At 39.5% G+C, this 26,206-nt stretch overlaps 1 long non-coding RNA gene across 3 annotated transcripts; it reads right to left on the reverse strand.

The window, feature by feature from the left end:
• Window positions 1–3,118: 3,118 nt before the first annotated feature.
• Window positions 3,119–25,970, reverse strand: LOC139594403 (uncharacterized). 3 transcript variants are annotated; one of them, XR_011680630.1, is made up of 5 exons: window positions 22,586–25,970; window positions 15,581–15,681; window positions 12,821–12,907; window positions 10,584–10,681; window positions 3,119–3,638 (listed from the first exon to the last, which is right to left on the reverse strand). It is a non-coding gene; the product is annotated as an uncharacterized lncRNA (long non-coding RNA). The 3 variants fall into 3 exon arrangements; XR_011680626.1 differs by lacking the exon at window positions 22,586–25,970 and having other exon boundaries at window positions 15,581–22,579; XR_011680633.1 differs by lacking the exons at window positions 12,821–12,907; window positions 22,586–25,970 and having other exon boundaries at window positions 15,581–22,579.
• Window positions 25,971–26,206: the final 236 nt, after the last annotated feature.

Here is a 26,206-nt window from a genome sequence, read left to right on the forward strand (position 1 = left end):
TCTTGACCTGGGAAATGACATGATGCTTTATATACAAAAATATTAAGAGAGGATTATGTCACTGGTAAAAATGTGCTGAAATGAGGCCTTTCCCTTTTGCAAGCCTTTAAAGGAGCTTTCCAAGCTTACCAAAACTGTGCAGTCATGCTGCTGACAGGCAGCCAAGTTCACATAAGAACGATTACAAGGGCACCTTCAAAGCCAGCACACTGATGGACCTCTCATATAAACTGCAAGGTGTGTCAGACTTCATATTACCAACTCAAAGCCCAGAAAGAATTATCATCCTTCATTCTTGTATTGCAAGGTGAATCTCAAAATAGCTATAAACCAGGACTCCAGGAAACGTGGAGATGATTAGAGAAAGTGAAGCCATCAAGAAAAGGCACTGGACGAAGATCAACAAGATATAGGCCAAGATCCACATAGGTATTTAGATTCCTATCATTCATCTGTTTCCCAGTGAGCATTGGTGCCTGAAAAAGAGTTACAGTCTTAAATTCTTTTATAGATTTTTGCCCTCTGTTTTATTCCCAGGCTTATTCAGCTGACAAAACAATTCACCTCTCAGTGGAGAGTTCACATTTCCTAACTTGCAAAACATGTGCATAGCACATATGTATCAAAAGTGTATTTTCACAGACTCAGTGTCATGATGAGAAGGATGACAGAATATCCCCAGGCAAAAAACCATTTTGGTCCAACAATTGAATACTTGTTTTGCTCATGCTGCAGGAAGTATTAATGTTTCATCGGGTTCTTCCAATGAAACAAGGTACCAGAGTTTTCAGTTCAACTGCAGCTGTAAGTGATAGATGAGACAGGGAACCTTACTTAAGAGGAGGATAAATTTATTTGAATACTATCTCTTTGGAGATATTCCTTTCATCCCTCTATACAGCAAACACCTAACTTAAATTGATTCTGCGTTATTCAGAGTTCCTGGGTAGAATCTTTATCACCTGAGATCTTAGGACGACAAAAAAAAACCCAAAAACAAACAAACCACCAAACAAAAACAACAAATAAAAACCTACTGAAACCATTGTATATTAAAAATGTGGTGACCCTAAAAGGAGTAAAGAATGACAAATAAAAAATGAAAAATTTATAATCCTCTTCAGCTTTGCAGTTTGTTTCTGCAGAGTAATTTATTAATTATTTTAAGTTTTAGGAATGTCTTACCTAAAGCACGCTCAGAGCCAAAAGACAGTGCTATTTTTAGAGTGATATTTCTCAGCTTGTTTTGGCAGGGTAAAACCAATGTATCTGAAAGACTTGCATCCTCCAAGATTATAAACTTTGAGAACACACAGGTCAGACCCTGTCTTCAGGCGAGTTTGGCAGACATCTACTCACAAGACAAAGCTTTCCAGAGGGAAACTTAGTAGAATAACATATTTGCTATGAATGGAGTAAGTATCCAGGACAAAGGGATACTCACCATTGCTCAGGGTTCTGTAAAACAGGCCATTAGTATAGCATCTTCTAGATTACTCCATCCTTTTCAGTGCTTCCTGAGTCAGTTGCTAGAGCAACCCATCCCCTTAGACATTAAAACAAATAATGTTGGAGATCTATTTTCTTCCACTAGTACCACAGAACTCTTTCTGGATCTCAACAGGAACTGTAAAAATCTGCTCTGGTTTCAAATTCAGTGCAATTGCAGAGGAAGGGATTATTAAGTGAAAAAGGATCTCTCAATCACAGATAATTGTCCCACATACAAACGAGATAGATGGCAACAGGAAATGTTCTTCACTATATATGCTGAAACTGCATCTAGCACATCTTCTCCTACTTCTAGCAGGAGCCATGGGACCATGCAGCGCCCTCAGCATGAAGATTAGAAGCACCCATTGGGACATAATTCCCACCTTCATTTGTAATCAGAAATCACCTAGTCACATTAGAAGCCACCCAGCCTTCTACAGGGCCTTTGCTTCCACGCACTGCTTTGTGGTAGTTGGCAAATCTTTGAGTCCACTTAGGAGTTCAGAGAGTAACAAGGGATGAAGTGGCTTAGTCAGTGTGGCAGCTAGCAGACCTTTGTTTTTAAGAAGCAGAATTCTAATCCTGATTTTACTGTGAACTGTACTAGAACAACAAAACTTTTGTTTTGATTTTTTTTTTTTTAATACTAGAAGAGACATTTTCTAAAACAAACATAGCTGCAGACAGGAATCTGGACAAGGTATGGTAGAATTACACAAGCAGATTGACTTACTCTACATCAAACTTACAGAACTGCTCCCAAAATGTGTACACACCCATTATGCTTGAAAGTGCTGGACATTGATCTCCACTTCAATTTAAACCACAGCCAGGGTCTAATTTCCCTTTCTTCACATTTTACATTTTCAAAACCAACTCAGCAAGTTCTCATCCACCCTCGCACCTGGGGAGAAAAAAGCCAAAAAGGCAAGAGAACCAGCCAAAGGGAAACAGGAGTGTTCCTGGGCTGCTAAATGACCTTGCTCCAATGGGGGATGAAAAGGTTCACCTACCCCTAGAAGGTGCTGCCACTCCAACTCCCACTTACTTTCATATGTTTAGGATGCTAAGCTGAGAATTAATACCCTCTGAGAGTACAACATGCTGACATGGACATGCTATATAGTCCTTTGTTAGTGAGGATCTGACAGAATACTCTTTTTAATATCTTGGGATGTCTTCACATGCAACTCTTCTTGGCCACATAGTAGAGGGTCCTCTGACCAACCATGCCCTTTTGGAGTTCTTAAGCTTGTTATGAATCTCATAAAATAAGTTTTTGAAACATTATTAGAAGAAATACTCACACTGTTTCTTTGCTTTTATTGTTGTTTATTCAATTTCAGAATTTGCATTTTTAACATACAAAGAAATAGGAAATAGCTAGAGATGGGTGCAGCCTTTTGTGTGTCTGTTCCATGACTCCAAAACAGATATAAACCAGATGTAGTCTGGGAGTTGAGCAATTTCAGAAGTACAGGAGTAAATTCAAACCAGCATATCAGCTGGTAACGTTAATTACCTTTAGGTCAGCCTAGTATTAATGCAGTCAAAGCTTCCTTTAGTTTTGTATATATTCTTCTCTTCAGAGTACTCAGACAGGATAAAGACTCTTAATCTTAGCTGTAGTTTCCAAAGATTTTATTGCATCTCCATTTTATCAAAGCAGAATATGCTAAAGGATGTTCATGAAATGAAGGTTTGGCTATTGCACTTGCCAACTTCAAAGGCAAAAACTGGGCAAATTTTACTTAATTTAATGAATTGCCAATTAAAAGAAATTTTCAATCACTGATGCAGTTATCAAAAAAAAAAAGGGATAACATAAACAATTAAACACTCAAGTAAACATCTTTTCCTCTCATTCCTCAGTCTCACCTTAAGTCAAACACCTATCCTCCTTAATTCTTAGTCTCAATTTCCCTTATTCTTGCTGCAGGATATACTCAGTCCACCCCAATTCCTGCAGTGAAGCAGTGGGTGGTCCTGGAAGTTGGATTGTGTTCATAACATCTGCTGCCTGTTGCTCTGTGCTCTTTGCTTCTTTCTTCTCCATGGTGCTTCTCACTGTTTTTCTCCAATTGTGCTGATGCTTCTTACTGGTTTTCCAGGATCACCTCCTCCAATATCAAGAACCGCCCATTCTGAAATGAAAGAAATCATGAAAGTTGACAGGAGGCCTGGATGGATGAACAAGAATATCCTGATCAGCCTCAAATATAAGAAGAGAGCAAATATAAAAGAGGTCAAGGCAGGGAGAGGTGACACAGAGGGAGCACAGAGACATTGCTGTATTGTTCAGGGATGGGATTTGTAAAGCCAAAGCCCACCTGGAGTTGATTGTGGTGAGAGGCATGAAGACAACAAAAAAACACTATGGAAAATGTGGATCTGCTGTTGAATATGACACCTGCCCTTTGCTGAATGACACAGAAAAGTGTCTTGACACATAGTGTTCAGGTCTTCTTCACTTTGGTCTTTACTGGTAAAAGCAGCCTTCAGGAATCCCAGGCTCCTGAGATCAGTGAGAAAGTCTACTGCAAAGAAGACTTCCCCTTGGAGGACGAGGATCAAATCATGGAACTTCTAAACAAACTGGATAAGTGTAACTCCACAGAACCTAACAGGATACACCCACAAATGCTGAGGGAGCTATGCAGAGTCAATGCACGGGTACTTGCCCTTTACAGATCTTGGTGACTAGGGAAGGTTTCTCATGATTAGAGGAAAGGATATTTCAATTTTATCATGTCTCTGAGTGGCATATCACTCCAGGGGAGTCTTCTTTGGCCTGGGTCTGGAAGAGCTTCCTTTATTGATTTTATTAAAAAAAAAAAAAAGAAAATATATACATATATATATAGATATATGTATATATAATGTATATAAAGAAGAAGCTGATGGGCTGGAGTCCCAGTGATTAGACTCCAATCAGGACCTGAGCTTCAATGCAGTTGTGGATTGTTGGAAGGCTAAGAGTGTTGCCTGCTCTCTGTTGCATAACTGAACTGTGTGAACAACAGTCTTGCACTCTCTACAAAGAATCAGAGTAAGAATTGTCTTTTCTTTCTCCAGAATAAATCTAGTCTGAAAAGTCAGTAAATTGCACAAAGTGGAAGCAGCATCTGTCACTTTTGTAATCCTTATCAAGTTTCCACCTGAATCACAGATGGAGGAAAAGGAATAAACATTTACTTGGAAATTTGTGTAAACTTTTCAGTAAAACCATTTCAATTGATCATGAAAAGAATATATGGAATTAAAATAGTTAAGGACTGAGGAAAATCACATTTGTTTCACATAAAATGAAATTAGCAAATGGGGTAGGAAGACATTTCTTAACACTATAAGAATGCTATTACGACTGACTACCCACATTTAGAAGTGGTAAACACTGTAGAGTGAGAAGAATTGCATATAACTGCAAGCAATGTTATGACATTGAGCAATGCACAATGTTGGCTACATATCTGGAAAACAACCCTCTTCATCAGAAAATCTGCTGGAGAGCAGCAGACCTAACTCCACCTTAGTTTTCTGTATGTGTTCCAGTGTCAGGCTAAAGAGAGTTTTGGGTGATGTGCCATACCCAGGATACACTACTGGCAGAAGGATATTCTTGTTCCTGAGGACTAGCAATGTCACCTGTTCAATGTCTGTATAATTGATCCCTGTCTCCTGATACTGCATACATCTAACCATACAATTCCATTCAGCAAGATGTGTCTTAAAACCAGTTTGGTTCCTTGCTCCAGACTCATCATAGTCTGCTAAAACTTTGCAGTACTGCCAGTTCTTTCAGTTTCTAACCCAGAGTGATTCAGAGTCATATTAAAAAAAAAAAAATCAGTGCAACATGGTCTTTAATCTCAGAGTGTTCTTTCCCCTGCTTTCCTTTACTCACCAATGTACCTAGGAAGTGTAACCCATGCTTTCATTCACTGTCCTTCTCAGTCTCTACCTTGCAAGACAGAACTGTCATCCACTGGCTATTTCAATCATCCTCTCCACATGCTTTGTTTAAATAAACTTTGCTGAACAAACTGCATTAGGAAAGGTATTTAACCAGTGGTTAAATTCCCAGTGATGCTTTGGACTCATCTCCATTCTATGCTGAAAATATCATATCTGATAAATCTTAGGATGACGTGTGACTTGTTCAGGACTGGTCCTGTCTGTGTTTCACAGTCATCCACTGACTGGCTAATACCTTAATCTGCTGTAGCATACACTGTATTTTGATTTGCAACAAATGAACCCCCAGTTTCCAATGGAAAATTTTACCATATACTTCTAGGTGTTTAACTCCTGCACTTTGATGATTTAAATTCAGGACAGAGATCTAAATAACCTAATAAACAGAACTCTACTGCTGGTATATTTCTCTCCTCCTTGAGAATGGTTAGTTCTTTCCTTTTTATGGAGAAAAATAACGACCTAAACAGAAATACAAAGCATTGCATGTGTGCATGACTTCACCCTAGTCTCGTCTCTTTGGAAAGTACCCTACACTTGACATGCATTCCAAGTATACACTGCTTTGCAAATGTTTTTTTATTCCCTCTTCCCAGAACTTATTTTAAGCCACTAGTTCATAAACAAAGGTCACAACCTTACTTTTATGCACAAGCTTGCCAGTATAATTGAAAGTGGGGTCATGACCCCAGAAGTGGGTCTTGACAGACAGATGTTCTGAGATTCAAAACCCCTTCTGACCTCTTTTAACATCATTAAAGTCTCTAGTAGTGTGAAGCACATCATGAATGCAATGGAAGAAGATGAACCTCCACTTACCATTACTCGAGCAGTTCTGATGAACTCTGAAGCTCTCAGCCTGAGAGTAGTCATTTTGCTGGGCTCAAGACATAACTCCTAAGTGCTTGCCCAATGTGCAATTAAAAATAAAATCTTCTTTGTTTCCATACAGGGTGTTTTTAAGCAAGTGCAATGAAAATAACATAGGAAAGCTCTCAGTAATACACACGCATCTCATAAGTCTATTCTAGGCCCGTCTACTTATGCTGTGAAATTATTCTGACATGCTGATAAAAGTCTTTCCAGGTTTCCATTGGGATCACATACATAATTCCTCTCAGATAAATTTCACTCAGTTATTCCTGTGAGCTAAAATAGTTTGGTTTAATTACAGAACTGCTCATGTCCAGATAGTGCTCTGGAAGGAATTCAGGAGCCAACATAGCCATTTTCCATTGAAAAGGGGCAGAAGAAAAATAGATGCAGACAAAGACCTGCTGCCACAAACATTAAGTAGGTCTAGGACTGGCACAAAATGAAGAAATACCTTCTAATATAAGAAGTCACTCTAATAAGAGTGACTGTGACCAATGATGAAATGTGTGCCAGAGCACTCTAGTCCCACAGTTGTCTGGATAGTCAGTCACCCTTCTCACTTGTGTACTCAAGTCTCCTTCCCAAGAGTGTGAAATTGGCTTTCTCTCACTTCAGAACATCATTGGGAGGCAAAGGAACCTGTATCCAGATCAGAGTTGAGAAGCTCCCTGGAGTAAACAACTTCAGACAGTGAGGCTATGCCTGTGTTAGCAAATTACACAGTGCCCAGAACAGTCCTGTACACTGCAATGCAATTGTCTCTACAGCTCCTCTTAGAGGGCTCCCAGGTATGCTTTAGGTCTCTGCCAGCCAGCACCCCCAAATAATTCCTAGATACAATCTGTGGTCTGAACATTCCTAGGATCATTCTCAGTGGGGACTTTGCATGCAAATCCTCTATTTTGCCATCTGAAAGAGTTTATTAGAATGGAGATAGACTATCCAATCCAGTAAACTGGTTTCAATGATATATGTAGAATGTTTAATGTTCCATCAGCATCAGTAAAGTTATTCATGTTCTGAAATCCTCTGAGCAAGAAGCAAGACTGTGAACCACTTTCAGTGGACCTGAAGGAGGCAGAAGTATTCACTTTGCTCTTTTTCTTGTTGTGTATATGCTCATCATCAATCCTATCTGCTCCAGAGCACAGAGACAGAGGCAGCAGTAGTGCTTGGGGGAGGATATGCCAGCCAAAAGCATAAACTCCTGCTGGTGGTGGATCCTCTGTGACAAGTGGCACCCACAGTGCAGCTTAGCCCTTTCTCTGTTCTGACTGGCAAAGGCAGTAACCATCACGTCCACTGGTCTCAGCCAGAAGTTTAGCAGACTAATGCTTCAATGTAATAAGAAATTTTCCATCTCTGTGACTAAAGTCTCCACTTTAAGTGTCAATACTTCCTTTCATTCCATCATTTATTTTATTTCTTTCCTGCAGAATGGCTTATGCCCAATAGATACTTTCTTCTGTCATGATGATACTACCTGTTTTTCTTTTTTCTCCTTATGAACATTTTTCTCCTTATGAAAGGATACCCTTTCTTTCTTTTGATGCTGTATTCTTCTCTTTTAGTCTAGGCCTATGTTTTATCTCAGTGGTCCTTCTGAATTTCAAGTAGTTTTGCCACAGTTCCTGCTTATTGTCCCAAATTTGCCAAAAGGAAACCAGCATGCCTCCAGAGGCTAATACTTACATCTTTACTTGCATCTTTTGATACTTAACATCTTTAAATAATTGTGCAAATGTCTACGTTCAGGACTTAAGAAAAATAAATCATCCTCTGCTCTGATACTGATATTTTGAGGTCTGTGGCTCCAAGCCCAGGTGTTTTGTTGTATCCAAACCCCAGAAGAGAGCAGGCAAGACTATGCATCAGCAACCAGTTTAAATACAGCAACCTTGCCATTGCTGTATTTAAACTTCTCTAGACACTGGGCACATTTGCTAGTATTTTTTCCACTGAGCTTCAGCACATATGTTCAGCTACAAAAAGTTCTTGAACAATGGGAGTCTTTTGTAGTTGTTTCTGAATTTATTAAAATCTAGATAACAGTGCATAATGTGTGCTGCCCCAGGCTTTTTCAGTCAAAATGACTGAAAAAACACCTTCTCAGGTGGCACAAGTTTTCACTACAGCTTTTATCACCTTAAAAAAAAAAAAAAAAAAAAAAACCAAAATCAAGAAAGCTGATAATGAATATTCATGACCACTTGAGTATACAGGTCTGGTGGCAAGAGGTACACTTGTAATCATATGGAGAGAGCTTAGATAGTGGGTCACAAAAACAGCACACACCTCTGACAAGGCCTGTATGACTATGCAGTGGAATATAGAGATTGGGTCATATGAGAACTAGAACTCCAGGATCCTTCCTAGTGCATTTTACAAGCCAGTCCAGACTCCTAGGGAGATCTGCCACCTCTGCATGCCTCCCTAGCCTGCTCCTAGCTTCTGGTCACACCTGCGTCCCAGAGGCAGCATGGAACCCCAGCTCTGCTGTGGCTTTGCATGTGCACCCACTCCCCAGTCCAAATCTTCAGGATCCAAAGCTTTGTACAAAGGTCCCAAATACTGGAGTCGCTGTGATGGCAACAGTCCAAAAAGTCTGCTTTGTAAGAAGGGAAAAGTTTAGCAAAGTTCTTTTTCCTTAGCCAGCCTGGAGACCCCATGAACTCTCCCCAATGCCCACAGAGCGGCCTGCACCATTAGCAAGGAGCAGCCAACCCAATTAGTTCCTTCTCTTTCAAAAAGGACACAGACCCTCGAGCCATGCCAGACGCGAGACACTGGGCCCTGTAAGAGCTGGAGCATAGACAGGTCCAAGATGGCTTGCTTCCTTTTAATTACTTACAGTTATAAATCTGAGAGTATAAACTCTGCAAGGCTAAACAATATCTTTTCCCATGACTTATTAAAGTTGAATGGCATGCAGCCTTGTTCTTTTGCCATGCTGTTTCACAGAGCTCCGTCTCAGACCGGCTGGCGAAAACTCACTTTAAGATGAAAAGCTTTTGGAAAGAGAACAGCACACTCTGAGCACATAACAAGTACTCTGAGAAAGAAAAGTTTCTCTTATTTTAAAAGATAAGCTCATTAGGGATTGGGCTTTTGTTTTGTAAGTGATGTTGTAATGGCAACAAACTGGCTCCTTAAACCTCCTAGATGAAAAAGACTCACCTTCTCACATCTCCTGCATGCTTCTCTCCCTGCCCAGACACTCTGCTCCTCTTACCTTCCAACCCACTGAAAAAAATGCAGGTTATGCATTCTCCTTTACTCTGCCTAGGAGAGTTGTGTTTGACTGATTGGCTGATGACTGTGGGCCACTTCTAGTCTCTCTCACTGAATGTAAGATGGTCTTTTGCTGAAGCAAAGAAGCAAATAAATCATGTTCTAGAAGCTGTTTGCAGCTGCATCCTACATATCTGCAGCTGTGTTTCTCATAATCTCTGCTTCCACTGCTTTCTAGTACTGAAACATTCTGGTTCACAAAAAGCAAAACCATTAAGAAAAAATCTGATCATATTCTGTCTACTGGATTTCCTTCTTTTCCTGCAGCAGGATAACAGTTCTTGTCCTTTTCTCCAAGGCCAACCCTCCTGCATCACAAGTCACAGCTTTACTATTTGCCCACTTCAGGTTAATCACTCTCCCTTCCCCAAAGCACTTCTTAAAATCCACAGATCTCATCTTCTTCCGACTTCTCAAGTCTGACATTTGTCTCAAACCCTAGGAAAGAACAAGCAGATCATGACAACTTCACAAGGGTGAGTAAAGTCATATCAAATCATCTTGGGCCCCCTTGAAAGAAATAGTACAAGTGACCATTGTGTGATGCATGTTGTCAGTCCTTGTTTTCCTGCTTCACTTCAAAGGTGCAGTTTTGAGAGTGCGTCTGCTCCAGCATTTCTGGGTAGATCCCAAGATGAACACTGGAGGCTTTTCTCCAGCAGTAGTATTTTCTCTGAATTGTTTCACCTTGTTCTGCTATTTCCATGCAGAATGACAACTGTAACACTGTTATGGTCTGCATTACATTTGTACATAGTTAATTGCTACTTGTGTATTTTCCAGTGAAATGGGGGAGTCTCCCCCCTTATTATAGTAAATAAAAAGAAATGATAGAGTAATTTGACAACTTTGTCTTCTTTCTCTCAGACAGAGGGCTAGCTTTCACAAAAACTTTCACAGAGGGCTAGTTTTACAAAAACTCAAGTTTTTTTGGTCATTAAACTCACAAAGCATATGAGGAGCCAATTGCTTTTCTTGACCTTGGTGTCTGAGATGTAGCTTTTCAAAGCTCTTCTTTGGCTGCATCATCACAACTTTTACAAGGCTGTGAATAATAATGATAAAAATATAGAGTATTATTAGGGGAAAATACTGACTGAGGTGTCAAAAGGGATATTAACTTTGGACCCAAAAGGGACATTGACTGTGTCATCATAAGAAAAACATTCTTAAACATTGTGTTCCAAGCAAGAAAAATTAAGAAATCTTGGCTTGAACTGATGGTAAATACTGTCTTGCTGAAGCAATTTGGTTTTGTCCATGCTACTGTTAATTATGTGTATTTATACATGCCTATATAAATGTTCCCATGAGAATTTTTTTTTCTAATGACAAAGTAGTAGCATCATATTTCATTCCAGATTAAAATATTTTACATTATCCAGATCAAAGTAAAAATTTCAATAACAACTGACAAATTATTTCCTTCAGTTGGGCAGAAGAGAATGAGAAGAAAAACAAAAAAGGGAAGAAGAAAGCCACAGAGACAATTAAAAGTAGAAGAGGAGCAGGAGGCAGCCAAAACAGAGCACAGATTTTATCAGATGGGCATACAGAGAAGCTGGCTGGCATGACAGTGCATTAGAGGCTGGAGAACAAAAGTGATGCTGTGAACACTCTGCTTTGCTTTGATGCAGTGACTAGCCTCATACCTAAGATGAGAAAAGACACTGTGTACAAGTGCCACACCATTTTATGAGCACTTGACTTATGACATTAATCATTTTTCCTCACCAGAAGCAGCTTGCCAAGTATTGTTCTCTGTTCTGGGAGTGCATTCAATGAGCACTGCACCTACCTAATAGAGACTGAAAGCTGGCCTAGAGTTTCACTTTGAAGGTATTTTGCAGGAGCTTTCCTGTCATAATGCATTCATTTCTATAGGATTCAAAATCTTTAGCTCTTTAAGAGCTGCATGGGGACACAGGTATGTGGGGGTCACTTCATGCAGTTCAAGTGTCCTGATTCCAACAGACTCCATTTACCATCACTCTGGGGAAAGATGGAAACCACCCAGACAACGGCATAAAGCTCTCGTGGTGGGAAATGCCTTCCTGGTTCCTGTGGAGATCAGCATGTGCCCTGAAGCATGAGATTTGATTACCTTACTCCAGAACATAAAACTTTTAATGCTATTAGAAAGCCTTTAGGCTCTTAGACATTTTCTTGCAATACAGCTACCATGTCTAGCTTGATGACCCCCTACAGAACAGGCCATGTGCCTGGCATTTCCTTCTACTAATCATCAATCATTAATATCATCACATGAGCCCTGTACATAACTTTGCTTTTCAAGAAGCTAAAGGCCACCTGGTCTTAGATTCCACCAGAAAACAAAAAAGTCAGTCTCAAATTCAGGGCGAATAGGACGACTTGCTTACAAGGTCTATTCCTCTACTTCCCATGAGCAGCTGTACACACACACCACTTGGAGAGCCCAGACCTTCCCTGTAACAGGGACGGCCTCAGAGGAAGCCCACATCTGTGCAAAGCAGGTTCAGCCTGACCATTAGCATTTTGCCCAGAGGCTTACTCTCAGCCTTGTGCTACACCTGCTGTTTGGCCCAGGGGCTTGGGTAAAACAACACCTTGTGAAGTAACCATGGTTTGGAGAACCTCAGGTCTGAGCTATTCGGGAAGGAAAGGAAAAAGAAAGAAAGGCAAAGTGAGGTAGTTTACTGTAGCTAAACCTGTGATCCTCTGCAGTAAAACTGACAGGCAAAAAAATGTTATGTCGTTTTCTTGATCTGCAACATAACTACAGATGACTGCAAATAGTCTAGGGGAAAATTTGGCTTGTTATTTTTTTGTCTCTAGCCCCACATCCCACATATCATTCAGCTGTGGAGAGTTCTTACGTTCCCCTAGATGAGAAAAAAAATGCTCTTCTTTAGACCTGTTGATACCCAAAAGTTTGCTGGAAGGAAGAGCCCTGCATCTCACCTGAAAAGGTATACCTGGTAGCATCACTAGCAAAATCCTTGCTGCCTTAAAGGAAACCAGGAACTCATTCCCTGGCTTTACAAAAGCTCCAGGTTCTGCAATTTCTTTACAATAATACCCATGATTCTCAGAAAGCTTAGCTTTAGGGTTACCCTCTAGGCACTTTTCTACCAGTATCTTAACAGGTTTTACAGGCAGTACAGTCAGATGGATTATACCAAATCCTGCCAGAGCAACTCACACAGTGGCCCTTCCAGCAGACTCCTCTTTACCTTCATGAAGCTCTTTAATAGCACAGTGGTGTGCAGAATGCTCTGACCTTCCCCTCCTACAGGGATCAAGGGACATAGATACAAAGATATTTATATATCTAAAGTCACTGAAATATATGAAAATGAAAACAAAAAGTATTACTTCCATATTGAATACCTGTATAGATCATACAGAAGAGATGACAGAAGACAATATAGCAATAATTGCCTTCCAATATATACCATATAGCAATTACCTTATTACAATATAGCAATAATTACCTTCCTCTCTATTTAGACATATAGCTGACTAGGGATTGAAAGCCTTCCAATTGCCAGGAAGAATATGACATATCTATAAAGTTATGCTGGAAGGTGTCAATATATAAATATATTTGAAATAATAAAAGTACAGCCGAACATATATTGCTCTACATAAATATCTCACATTTTCAGAAAAAGCATAAATAATTGAGATTGAAATGACCAGCATTGCATGGGTGATTCACTGGTATGAGAGTGAGAGAGGGAAAAGTCCATCTCACAAAATGACTGGAATTAGAATAAGGGAAGGATAGCTTTTCTTCCAAGGCTTTTGTTGACTAAATTCTTTATGTTATCAAATCTTAATTTGATTTTAATTTTGTTTTAAAATAAAGGCAAGAACTCAAAATTAAATTAAGCTAGAATGGCAAGTTTTTATTTTAAAATGACATCACCTGTTTTTACAGGGCTTCTACCTGAAAGCACTTTTCACCCATGACTTAGAAAACGAAGAAGGTTGACTGAGCTACAAAACTGAGATCTGGAGTTTTAAATTTCCTTTTGTCTTCAAATTTCAAGAAAATTTGTAGCAAGACTTGTTTTGACACAACCAATTTAAATGGCTGCAGTTTTTTGTGAGTCCTTGAATGAATCTGCACTAGAACATTTTCCCTGACATGACACTAGACAAATTTTGATCTGCCTCCAGTCTTTGGAAAGGCCACTCTGAACCTTTTAGGCCTCAATCAGCTGTAACTAGTCTCAGGGTAGAATTTTGTCTTTCAGAAAACTTGTATCTGTTCACATGCAGTTGCTCTCTGTACGAACCACAGAGGTGCACCTTTTTTTTCTGACTTTTTTTTTTCCTGACACCTTATTTATGCAGTTTCTATATTAAACTGGGGCAATCTGTGAGAAAGTAATATCTGCTAAGAGGAGATCTGGAAAAAGCCAAATTAGAAACATTTCTTATGCCTATGTAATAATCGGTTTTTCATTGAATTAGAGAAGAAAGTACAGGATAAGCAGGGAAATTATAGTACTTTAAAATAAGCATCTTATGAGGATTCTGTGACTTGAATTCCTGGCTATACATACAGAGTGAACTGACTGATTGTTGAAGGCATGTTTGTTTGAGGATTAGCCTACATGTAAAGGATGCATGCTTCCTAAGCCTCAGAAAATCTGTTTTTAATGTTCAACTGGCATAAAACAAACCAAGAATAATGAACCCTTAAAATCTATATTGAAAGTGTATTGGAGACTTTTGTTTCAAACTGTCACTAAAATATTTCTTAACTAATGGCATCAACATTTTATTTCAGAAATACAGAAATAATCACAGGCTCTCATTTTTATTGCTTTTCACTGAAGAAGGCATGATTTGGGTAATTAAGTATGCCATTTTAGATTAATCCCTTCTGTTTCTTAAAAGATGAGAAAGGGTTCCTCCCCACATTTGCATACATTAAAACCTGTAACTATTGTCTACGGTTCATGCCAGCATTCTAATGACTTCCTAAATTGAACAACATTAAGGCTTGGGAAGAAAATCATTGATTAAAATAACTCTCATAAGTTTTCTTACTGCAGTAGCTCAGTAAAAACTTTGCAGGTGGCATTGGTGAGTGGGAAATAGGCATCACTCTGAAGCTGTCACCACTGCAAAAGGGTTCATTGCTGCACTGCACTGACAAAACTGAGAATTACTTTTTTAAGGCAAGCAACTGAAGATTAACTTGTCCTCTTGAAATATTATTTCTCTTTGCAGAGGATGTTGCAGAGCTTGGGTCAAGCCATGGGAAATTTGGAGTGGGTTCTGTTCCGCTGTTCACACTCTGTTGGTGCTGGCCTCTGTAGCCCTTACCTTCAGCCCTAGATCACAGACAACAGTCCCACAACAGCAGTGCACTTATATTACATAATTTCCAGCTGATCCTTGTGCTGGTTCACTCAAAAAGACCTCTGACCTCAGTTCTTGGGTATGTTTGGTTATTTGTAAAAGTGCACTGTCTTAACTCTGACTACAGGCAATCATTTTCTTTCCTACCTCAGTGGGCCCAGGATTGAGACTTTTATTTATCAGTTTCTTGATAGATTTGGATAGGTACTTGGCAAGAAGAAAGTAAAATAATTGTATAAATAAAATAAACTGTTTATCATTCTCATGTATTTTAAATTATATTTCATATCAATAGACTCTAAATCACACAAAACAAACAAAACTAGTCAGAAAATTATCATTGGTGAATTCTTGGGGCAATAAATATACTTCCACAGGCATGTCACATAATGTTAATAGATACTTCATTAGTCTTCTGTGCTAACTAATGTGTAGATTCTTTTTTTTTTTTTTAAGATTCTGCAGCTCTTTGCTTCCTGAGAAACAATAGAGTCTTGGATTGCTCAACAGGAAACCATATTTTTTTCAAAAGAAAAAAAATATTTCAGCCATTCTTTTACACTTATTCTTCTGGAAAACTCACCAGAGGAGCAGTTTCTCCCAAAAAGGTTGCAAGGGTTTGTTCATCTGTTCCCGATGAAGAAATCCTCTTCTGCAGTTCCACAACATTTATTTTTAAGCTTCCTCATGATGAGAATAAACAAATAGGTAAAAGCAAGTCCTCTTGTTATATATCTTAATTATCCCTTTCAAAATCCTTAGTTTAAAAAGCAATGTGGCACCATGACAGCAAATACTCAGAAACTCCACAATCAGAATTTAAATAAGCTCATGCTACAGAAATCCTATGCTTCATGTTTGACAGATGTGAAATTGAAGTACAGAGTTTGAGGAAAACTAAGTCTGTTGTGGCCCAGTGACTTGTCAAAGATAACACAAGAAGTATGTGACAGAGATTTTAATTTAGGTTTCCTAAATTTGTGGCTATCATCCTAACCATCATCCTACCTTTTTCCTCTCCTCAGTATTATCACCACAGTGATCTTTACCAAGCATCAAACACATATTTTGAGAGGAAGTGGGAGGTAGCTGCTAAGGCTAAAAAGAAAGTCTATGTTTTAGAAAGAAAACAAGCCCTGTACTTGCCAGCTGGCATCCACAGTTAGAAAATGAGCTTTGCTTTCTGTTCTGGGTGCAATTATAAATGCTCTTCCTTGTGGACATGTGCAAAATATGCAAAGAGGAGAACTGCCACAAGTTGGGCAATAAAGTAACCAAGCAGCCAACACCACTGACACTTCAATACCCTGAGAACTGCTTTCTCTGTGGAAAATGTCTGAGGAAGTCTGAGATCATTCCCACTGCTGTCAATTCTCTCCTTTTTTCTCTGTGCACAAAGGAGAAGGCCTTGCTCTGGTCCTGGTCTTGAGACTTAACTGAGAGAGAAACCATCCTTGTGTAAGTGGCATTATGACTGGTCTTCAGAACATAAAGCTTTCTGCATAAAACATCCATATTAACTTTATAACAGAGAATTGCTGTGGAGAAGCATCCTGAGATTGGAAGTTGTGCTTATGAAGTAGCCTCACATTCCTGTGCATCTCTGGCATGCCATATCCCTAGGAAGTCTGCTGCCTCCAGCAAAAGAAGGCTTCTTTAATAGAAAAGGCTTTTAGCCATGACTGCAGCTGAGGGTCTGTTATGGAGTAAGCCTAAGCATGGGCCACATCCATCCACAGAACACAGGAGAGTTTATCCTCTTTATTATCTCCTCCAGAGAGAAGGAAAGCATGTGAGAAGGTAAAACTGTACAGTCACCACTGATAAATATACAGTAAAGGGGAAAGTCTGTTGTAAAACTGCATTTCTTCTCAGCGGTGGAATTAAATAGTGAGATAAGTCTGAGAAAAGTAATTCTCTGAAACTTTTTAGGAAGTGATTGTTGGGTATTTTTGTTGTCACACAGAGATGACTTTGCCAGAACCGTGAGAATTCAAGTGAACTCAGTGTCCCCATTTGGGCTGAAAACGGCCATAACAAACAACTGGAGGGTGCTGATAGCTTATTATCCTACATTAATTCTCCACAATATCCTTGCACTGTTCATTTTAAAAGAAGAAAAACATTTCCTGCCTGGATACATTACAGCAGAGGGCAAATGCTCTGGAATGACCCGAGACAAAGGCAGGGTTTTGTTTTGTTTTCTTTTGTTTTAATGAGACTCAGAGAATAATAATTCCTCAAGATATCAACAAATAGACCAATTGGGCTTTTGCTCTAGTTCTCAGAAGGAAGAAAAACAACCTCCCTGGACTGCAGACAATTTTTCCTTATATTTATCTTACATCTCATCCAGGAAGGTGTCCTAATTATGGGAGGCTGGTATTGCTTGTGTTAGACTGTACATTAAAAGGCTTTCAAGTATTCAAATTTCTTCCTTATATTAAGGGTGATACAGCTGCTTTTTCTCAAGTTGTTTCTCTTCCATTGCTGTAGTTGTAGCAGCAATGATAATGACTATTAGTAGCCAGATATAGAACTGACTCATTCATCAGCACTGAAACAAACACAGAAATGGAAAAATACTCCTTATACTCATATTTTTTCTAATAATTTTTAATAATTTCACAGAAGAAGCTAACCAGAATTTAAAGATGGACTATTTATTCAACTAATGTACTTTAAAATATCTTAACATATTAAGTCCCTAAAGTCAGAATCAGAGAAAGACAAGACTTGGAGAATCTGATTCATTTTCCCATCAGAAGCAAGACATATGGGTTTGAACTTTGACTGGTGTTTTCATTACTTTTGCTCATCTGGCTTGCAGAGAACCCTTAACACTACTGTTTAATGCAATAGGATCCAGGGCCAATGTTTTGATTACATTCAAAAATAATTTCTTGTGTAACAGAAGAATATATACAAAGATATTCAACTCCTGCTTCTCAGCCCATCCTTCTGTAAGGTATAATATCAACACTCACAAGAAGTTTCCACTTTCCTCAGCTCTTAGTTCAAAGGAGAAGTAAAAGAGGCACATGTGGATGATTCTGCTTTCACATCACTGAAAATCAGGACAAGATCCAGAAAGATCAAGTGAGCTGTACTAGCACAATGTTACCACAAGCAGGAATAGAAGTGATATGCAATACTGCTGTAACTGCTGGCAGACAGAGTTCTGCCCTCTTGTGTATTTGTTCTTGTCATTTTGATTCTCTGCCTAGAACCTTTTCACATGCTGAATTTTATAGTTATGCTAGCCCCTGTTTATTTCTTTTTCCCTGGTGACACCCACTCTCAGACATTTTCTTTGAAGCTCTCCTGATAAGGTTAGGAAATCTTGGTAGATCATGAACTTTGAATAGGGTTTTAATGCTGAAAGAAGACTAACATTAGTTCTTTTTTTAAGCCAGAATTGCAATCTTTGCTATAAATCTATGGATTATTTAATTTTAAAAGTCTTGATAAACCAATTTGAATTCTAAGAGTAATTTGTTTTTCTCATTTCAACTCTCTACTTAAATTGTCAGGAGTCTCTTTGCTCCTCACCTTTTTATAGCACAGAGAGCACTTAGCAAAGTGTTCATTATTAGCAACAGCTAATATATTATAACTGGCAGCTTTAGGTATGCCCCCTCTTTCTTATAAATGGAATTGGTAACATGCAGCATTATCTTTTCCCTCAAGCCTTTTTGCATCATTGCATCTCTAATATATTTGACTATGAATATACCTGAATATGTGCACTTGTTAATATAAATGCTAATAATGGAGTAGGACTCAAATCACATAACCATCACAAAGTTATGCTGTGTGGTCAAGTCAGTTCCTCTGGATCCTTCTGTAGTTAAAGGAGAGAAACCATTACTTCTAGACACCAGTCTTTCCACCTTCAGATCAGTGAACTGAATTGCCTCACTCCAGTCAGAGCCCTACCCTAGAGAGACAGCATGGACTAGATGTCAGCTTTCAAGTGGCAGTGTCTAAGTGAGGTGAATATAAATTCTGGTTACAGGAGATGACATCCCTAAGCACACAGTGAATGGAAAAGGATAAGACAAGAAATAGTGTTTTCAACATGAGAGATGACAAATTTCATCTCTCCAGATTCTTACCATACTGTTTGAAAATGTTAGCGTGATAAGACTGAGGGCAGCAGAAGTTTTATTAAAACATCTTTTCCCAATGTAGACAGGCAAGATTCTGAATTTAATGTGTACAGGTAAAGTCACTCGTATAGGTATAATGACCAATATTCTAGGGAAGGTGAAGTACAAGAAAACTTCTCAAAAGATCAGGAGTGCTAAAAATTTACACAGAAGGTAAGTTAGGCTGGTATAATTGGTTTGGCAAGACAATGAAGAAGGGTATTTTTCCCTTTCTACAAATACAATGCAGGGGGAAAAAAACCAACACAAGGAAGTTTTAAATGAAAGCACAGCACTGAGAGAAGACTAGGTGGGAACACAGAGACCGCAGACACGAGATGGTTGTCAGGATGGAGCAGTGCAGCAGCATGTCTTTCTGGATGTGTGATTAATTTTGGCTTTCTGTGTGACCCCAGGAGAGAGGCTGAGAGCCCTCCATTCAACAGAAATGGAGAGTGCCAGGTCTTTTGAAAGAGATATAGCAGATGCTTCCATTTACAAAGGACTCAAGCCCTTCTGTGGTGCTGACAAAACACATATCACTGCTAAAAACAGATTTCTTACAATAGTTAAAGGGGTGGGAAAAAATACTGTTTGTCCTTCTGTACTCTATGGTTCCTTCTTTTTAAAGTGAACATTTTGCTAGCTGCTTCCACATGTCATTTTAATACATGAACACATGTCTCAGAAAAGTACCTAAAAAATATTAACAGTTATTTTAGTTTTCAATTTAAATCCAATATCACTCTTCCAAGATAGGAAAAGACACTTTCACAACAACCTTCTGCTCAAACTACTGTTATGAAGGTTATAACCCCTTGAAAAAGATGTGTGAAACTGAAAATACTGGCAACCAGTTCAGCAGAAGATCCCCATTCTACACTGCTATAAGAAGGATTTGGAAAGAATGACACTTATGACATCAGCTATCACTTTCTTCAAGAGCTTACAATTTTTTCTATAAAGTTTTTTTTACCATCTTACCAATGTTGTAAAAAATGTTGTTGCATCCCTAAATGTGGGCCAGATTAGGCAGTCACAAAAGGAATTAAATTACCATTACTTTAAACAGAACTTGCTGGTGCAAGTAACGACTTTTTTGATGCAGCCAGTGCTGTGGACTCTAACCCAGGTATTAATAGACACTAGTAAAATGGTCTCCAGTTACAACCTTATGATCAGTTTAGAATAAACTGCACTAATGAGGAATGGTTTTAAGTATACAAATGCTGTGGAGAAGTGTTTATTCTGCACCAGTGCCCCAGGACCAAAACTACATTTGGTACTAGTAGATATTTTACCCTTCAAGTGACAACTTAAGGGGAAGAGACCTTAGAGAGAATTACAAATTCTGTAAAAAAGGAAAAGACATTTTGATACAGAACTCAGTTCAGCCAAAAATATTTGTGTGCTAAAGGCTATAGGCCTAAATAAAAATAATCCTGTAAGGGAGCAAGCGTCGAAAGGTTGGAGATAAAGAAATACACACAGATGAATACTAAGACACAGGACACATGCAGTGTGCATGGATCAGAGTGGACATTAGATACAAAAGCAAAATGAAGGTTTTGAAGTACAGGTATTGTTGCAACACTAGATTTTTCTGGCTGTGCTCAAAAACTTACATCTCCAGTTTCCTTTCACTAGGCCTCAGCAGAACCAGGCACCTAAGAACTGAACACCAAACCATGTGTTCACCATCACTCACAGCTGCCTAGAGCAAGTCAGATGGTGCAGGCTGAGCTTTGGTACCTGCTTTCCTCAAGATTTTGCTTGATGCCAAAAGAAGAGTGAGTCACTTTTTGCAAACATTGGGTAAAATATAGAAACTGAATCCTGCTAACCCTTCAGTGTCATGCTCCCTCTCCCTCTCCCTCTCTTTCTGGCCCAGTGAGTGCTGGATTCCTCATTGCATAAGGTTTCCCCTTTAACAGAAGCTGTGGAAAACAAGTTTTCCAAAAGCCAGATGATTAAGAAATTCTTCAAGGACATCTGAAAGCAGACTTCCCACGAACTCGGCAATTCTATTAGGATGAAGTAACTTGTTCAGAACTAGGGCAGGATAAATCTTACCCTAAATGTCCATGAAAGTATAAGCTATGATTTAAAATCAGAACTGAATATCACACTCCTGATACAGAACTAGTTGGCATTCTTCTGAAGCTCAGAAATAACTAGATTTGAAATGCTTTAAATTAGCTACTTGTTTGTTTGTTTGTTTTTATGAACAGTGATCTCTACTCAGGGATCAGGAAAAGTAACAGCACAGCACTTTGAGCCTGCTCACACCCATTCACCACAGGAACAGGTCAATATTTTGTTCTTTTTATAAGACACTTTTTATATTATGTCTTTTTGTATCTGGAGCCTAGAAACAGAGATACTACCTCAGGCCATGAACTGTATATTCCTGTTGAAGAGTCTGTATCCACAGAAAGGCCAAAAGCAAACAAGCAACAGACCCTCACTGCCAAGTTAGCCTCAGTGCTGGGGGCCAACCTGCTGGAAAGTGGTGAAGGACTGTCCATGAGCCAGCAGTGTGCCCTTGTGGCCAAGAAGGCCAACAGAACCTTGGGATGTGTTAGAAAAATCGCTGCCAGCAGGACAAGGGAGGGGATCCTGCCCCTACACTCAGCTCTGTTGAGGCCACATCTGGAGTTCTAGTCTCCACTGTACAAAAGAGGCATGGAGCCCCTGGAGCTGGTCCAGCAGAGGGCAACAAGGATACTTAAGGGTCTGGAACATCTTTCTTGTGAGTGGAGTCTATCCCACTGGAGATTATTCAAGAACTTCCCGGACACAACCCTGTGTCATGTGCTGCAGCATGACCCTGACTGAGCATGGAAGCTGGACAAGATGGCCCACTTCTACTTGAACCTGTGATTCTGGAATCTTTCTACAGGCTACCAGTGAACCCTGGGTGTATTTTCCCTGGGCAGGATGAACTTGCCACCTCAGGAAGCTGTTCTCACAGCCACATGAGGAGCCTTGAGCACCAGATGTAGAAGGGCCGTCCCTTTTTCCTTGGGTATGTCCAAGTTGCAGCCCAAATTTATTTCTTATGGTATCCATCATGCACATGAGGACTCCAAAGATAAGTGTATGCTTGAGAATTTCACATCCTCATGAGTCTCAGGAAGTTAAGTTCCTTAGAACTCAACCCAGCTGTATTCTGGACAACTAGAATTTTCCCATTGGCCCCAGTCAGGACTGAACTGACAGAGATGTTTTCTGCCAAGCAGCTTCTGAGAAAATCCAACACTATATTGATCACACTTTTCCATGGCCTACCCCCTGTCCTGCATTAAGCAAACAAACAAACAGAGAAAGCATCTAGAGCTGCCTCAAGAACTGGGATTGAAGAAGACAGCAAAATTTTTTGACAGAAAATTTGGTGACAAATTAACAAAAAATATAAATATTAAAATACTCCATACCTCACTGAAAACATGGCAACATAATACCAGCATGCTGGGGGCCTTTGTGCTCTTATCTCCCCCTTTAGGCTGAGTTCTCTGGTTAAACACATTTTCCAGGGCACAACACAGCCTTCCTACCTGGGGAGGAGATCTGTTTTATTACAACAGCCAGAGTGTGCCATTTCATCAGGAAATTTGAACACAAACCTACAAGTACACTTCTGCCCCAAAACTAATTTATTCTGACTACTGGCATTCTACCTTTCTACAGCTAGCAATATTCAGAATAGTAGATAAACAGACAAGCACATAGACAGGCAGACAGACAGGCAGATTTTGTACCGAAGACGAGCATTTTCTCATGCACTGTTTGAAAATACAAAGACCTATTAAAAAAACTGATTCTGATAGAATAACCAAACATTGAAATTGGTAGCAATTAAAAGTCAAATTGCAATGTACAGAATCATAAGCCACCTACAGCTCCATGGTTCTGGCATAAAGAGACATCTGTCTCTTTATGATGAAATTAGGAAATGCACTGTAAGCTCAAGTCATGGTCCTGCAAGGCTAAGAAGAAGCTGGATGTTGTTTTCCACAGAAGTGGCAGACGTGCCTGAATTCATAGTCCTCAATTTGATATGGAAAGTCTTGCTATGGAAAAGTTTTTCTGATCCACACTAACAATAAAAAAAATGGTGTGCCACATGCCATTCTCCTTGGCTAATTGCACTGATAGTTGAGTCCTATTGTGACATTTTCACAGGACATGTTTGAACACTATATTACATTGTCATCATGTCTTTACAGTTTTTAGATCAGAAATGGCTGGGCAGCTTGGAGGAGTGAAACTAGTAGTCATTCAACCTGTACCCATTTAGAAAGTGAAGCCCTTGAAAAATTCGCCATATCATTCCTGGATGTTTTATGCAGGCAACCTCTGAAGTGACGCAGAATAAATTATGTGGAAAGAAAGGATAATTTCACTTCAGAGCTCAAACTCTCAGCTAATGGGAATAAGTCCTTTTTTTCTTGTCTCTTTAATTTGTATTTTGAAAATGTAGTTATTGTCTGGGAAATCTGACTCCCGTTAGCCACCTGCCAAGTACTGACTCACATCTGTGTACAGGATGTTCCCAGCTCTTGTGCATGTATTTTTATCTATTTGCAAAATGTATCCCATTGGCCACTTTCTAAAGGCACAGAAAGAAATGGAAAAGGACCCCCAGCATAACCAAAAGGTCAGCTTCTGGGGGCTGGGGGTTCTTTCCCTCTTACTTGCTCCTGTTTACTTCTTTCCACTTTTGATGTCTTTTGACAGAACTGCTCTATATGGCTCAGAAGCAATCATGGACTCTCAAGCACCGCTAAGAAAGGGCAAATCTCCTGTCCCTGTTTTTTAATAAGATGCTGATGAGCTAGTCTACAGTGAATATATGGTATCTTGATAACAAGCTGGCTAAAATGGTTTAATTCCCATTCCTGAATTACCAGGTTAGAGCATTTCTCTAATGATGGCAGCATTCAAATGCAGTATCAGCCTTGCATTGATGCCATTTTCCAGCACCTTCAGTGACATTTGGGCACTCCTGAAATTAATTTCAGCTCTTCCACATATGTGTGTGAGTGTGTGTGTGTGTACATACTAAGAAATAGGAAGAAAGTGAGACTTGCTCGTTTACAATGTGTATGGGTCCTGAAAAGTCTTTACTGCTAATAAGCACTAAGTATCACTTATAATCAATCACCTAGACAGTCATTGCACTCAAATTTGGTTCAATCTCCCATCAAGACATTTAATGTTGGAGGGATACACTAAGGGGAAGAGAAGCGTTGCAGGCAGAGGAGCACTCTTGGGTGCAAATGGAGCAGGTCAGTCATTGCACCCAGAACCTTGACATCTACCAATGGATACCAGTCCAGCAACTGCTCTTTAATGCTACACTAGTGCATCAGTAATTTATGCAGCCTAGGAAAGAAATTACAGTAGGAGTTGCAATTTATTTCCTGTTAGTCTGTTGCTGACTTCCTGCAGGCTGTTCTTGCAGTACAGCACTCAAGGAAACCTGAAGTCACACTGTCAAGACTTGCAGCCTTCAATCTGGTGAGCTGCAAAAGAGCCTGGAATTTTTGTAAGCTGGAAATAGCTGGAAACTTGTATTAAGACAGTCTGGGACAGCACCTCTGATCTCCCTGAAGTGAACTGGTACCCATCTGGATGTTCATCAGAAATGTACTGGGACAATACGGTTGTGACTCTGTTGAAAAAGCAATTGCTATGTAAATAAGATTGTCCAAATCACTCAATGAATACAGCCATTGGTTCTCAATATCCCTCTTCAAAATGGTACAGACCAACAGGATGAACCCAAGTGCTGCTGAAAAAAAGACTAAAGTCCCTTCTGCTAAATTCTACTAAGTCCTGTAGGTTTGATGTTTTGGGGTGACTCAAAGGAGGTTTCTTCAGAGTAATGCAGTATGGTAGCAAACATAGGGTGTACTCAGGTAGGTAGGTTTGCTCTCAAGGAGAAGTAGATGCACCCATCTCCCTGTCATTCTTCCTTGTCCCGTGGTGGCCAACTGTGCCTGAGGGAAAGTACAAGGACAAGATATGCAGAGTGATGCATTCATCTGGAAGAAATGGCTGCTGTTTCCTAGCTATAGGTCAGCATTGCCTAACTTTCTCAACGAGTATTTGGTTTTGAAATTCAGACTTCTTAAATGATTCAAAGGATGGAATGCTGAAAGCAGAAAAGAATGGAAAAATCAGAGAAAACAAAATCTGCTGTCTCCTGAAGAGCAACTTGAGACTCTGGCTGTCACTTCAGCCACTGAATCCATTTGGCAGAAGTCAACCACATAATATCTCCACAGCACATGCAACCGCTTCAAAGCACCTTCCGGTTGCTCCCATGCTGTGTTCTACAGAGTGCAGAGTGTATTCTTTACTGTCTTCTATCCTGACCACCTTCAACCATAGCTATTTCTTTAGGAGAAATACAGAAAATAATCAAAAGCCTTCCTGCCAACAAACAAAATAAATTCCTATTAAGTAAAGAGTAACATATAGACTTTGCTTCCATAAAACAAAACAACTTTGTTTAGGCATCTGTATCTGAAAGGGGTGTGCTAGGACTGGGCAAAAAAAAAAAGTTAAATGTGAAATTTTCCACAGTAAATAATGTCACAGGTACAAAGCTCCAGTGAACTTTCTACCTGTGACAGCTTTGTGAGACTGACAAACATTATCAACCAAGATAATGATGCCTTAAATGATGTATCATTATAATGACAGCAATAGTATTATTTGTTGGGGTTTTCTTGGATTCCTGAGTACGACTGACATGACCTCAGGGAACTACTCCAGGATGTCAGTAATCATCTCATTGCCTTCTGGAACAGTTTGAACTTACCATGCAAGTGTTGCAGTACCAATCATCAGCAGTTCCAGACTTACCACATTGGCCAGCCAGATTTCGGCAGCAGCTGCAGGGGCAACATGGCTGGAACTGCTCCTGTGTGCCTTGAAGATAAAAAAAGAACACCCTATCTGACTCACTGAGTTAATACCTATCAGCTCTGCCAACACTGTGTTCAGTGTCTGGGAAGCTGATATAGTAAATTTCTGCCCATATTGGT

This window comes from Agelaius tricolor, unplaced genomic scaffold (genome assembly GCF_023055355.1).
Source record: "Agelaius tricolor isolate 1412-34295 unplaced genomic scaffold, bAgeTri1.0.p SCAF_1, whole genome shotgun sequence".
Taxonomy (NCBI): Eukaryota; Metazoa; Chordata; class Aves; order Passeriformes; family Icteridae; genus Agelaius; species Agelaius tricolor.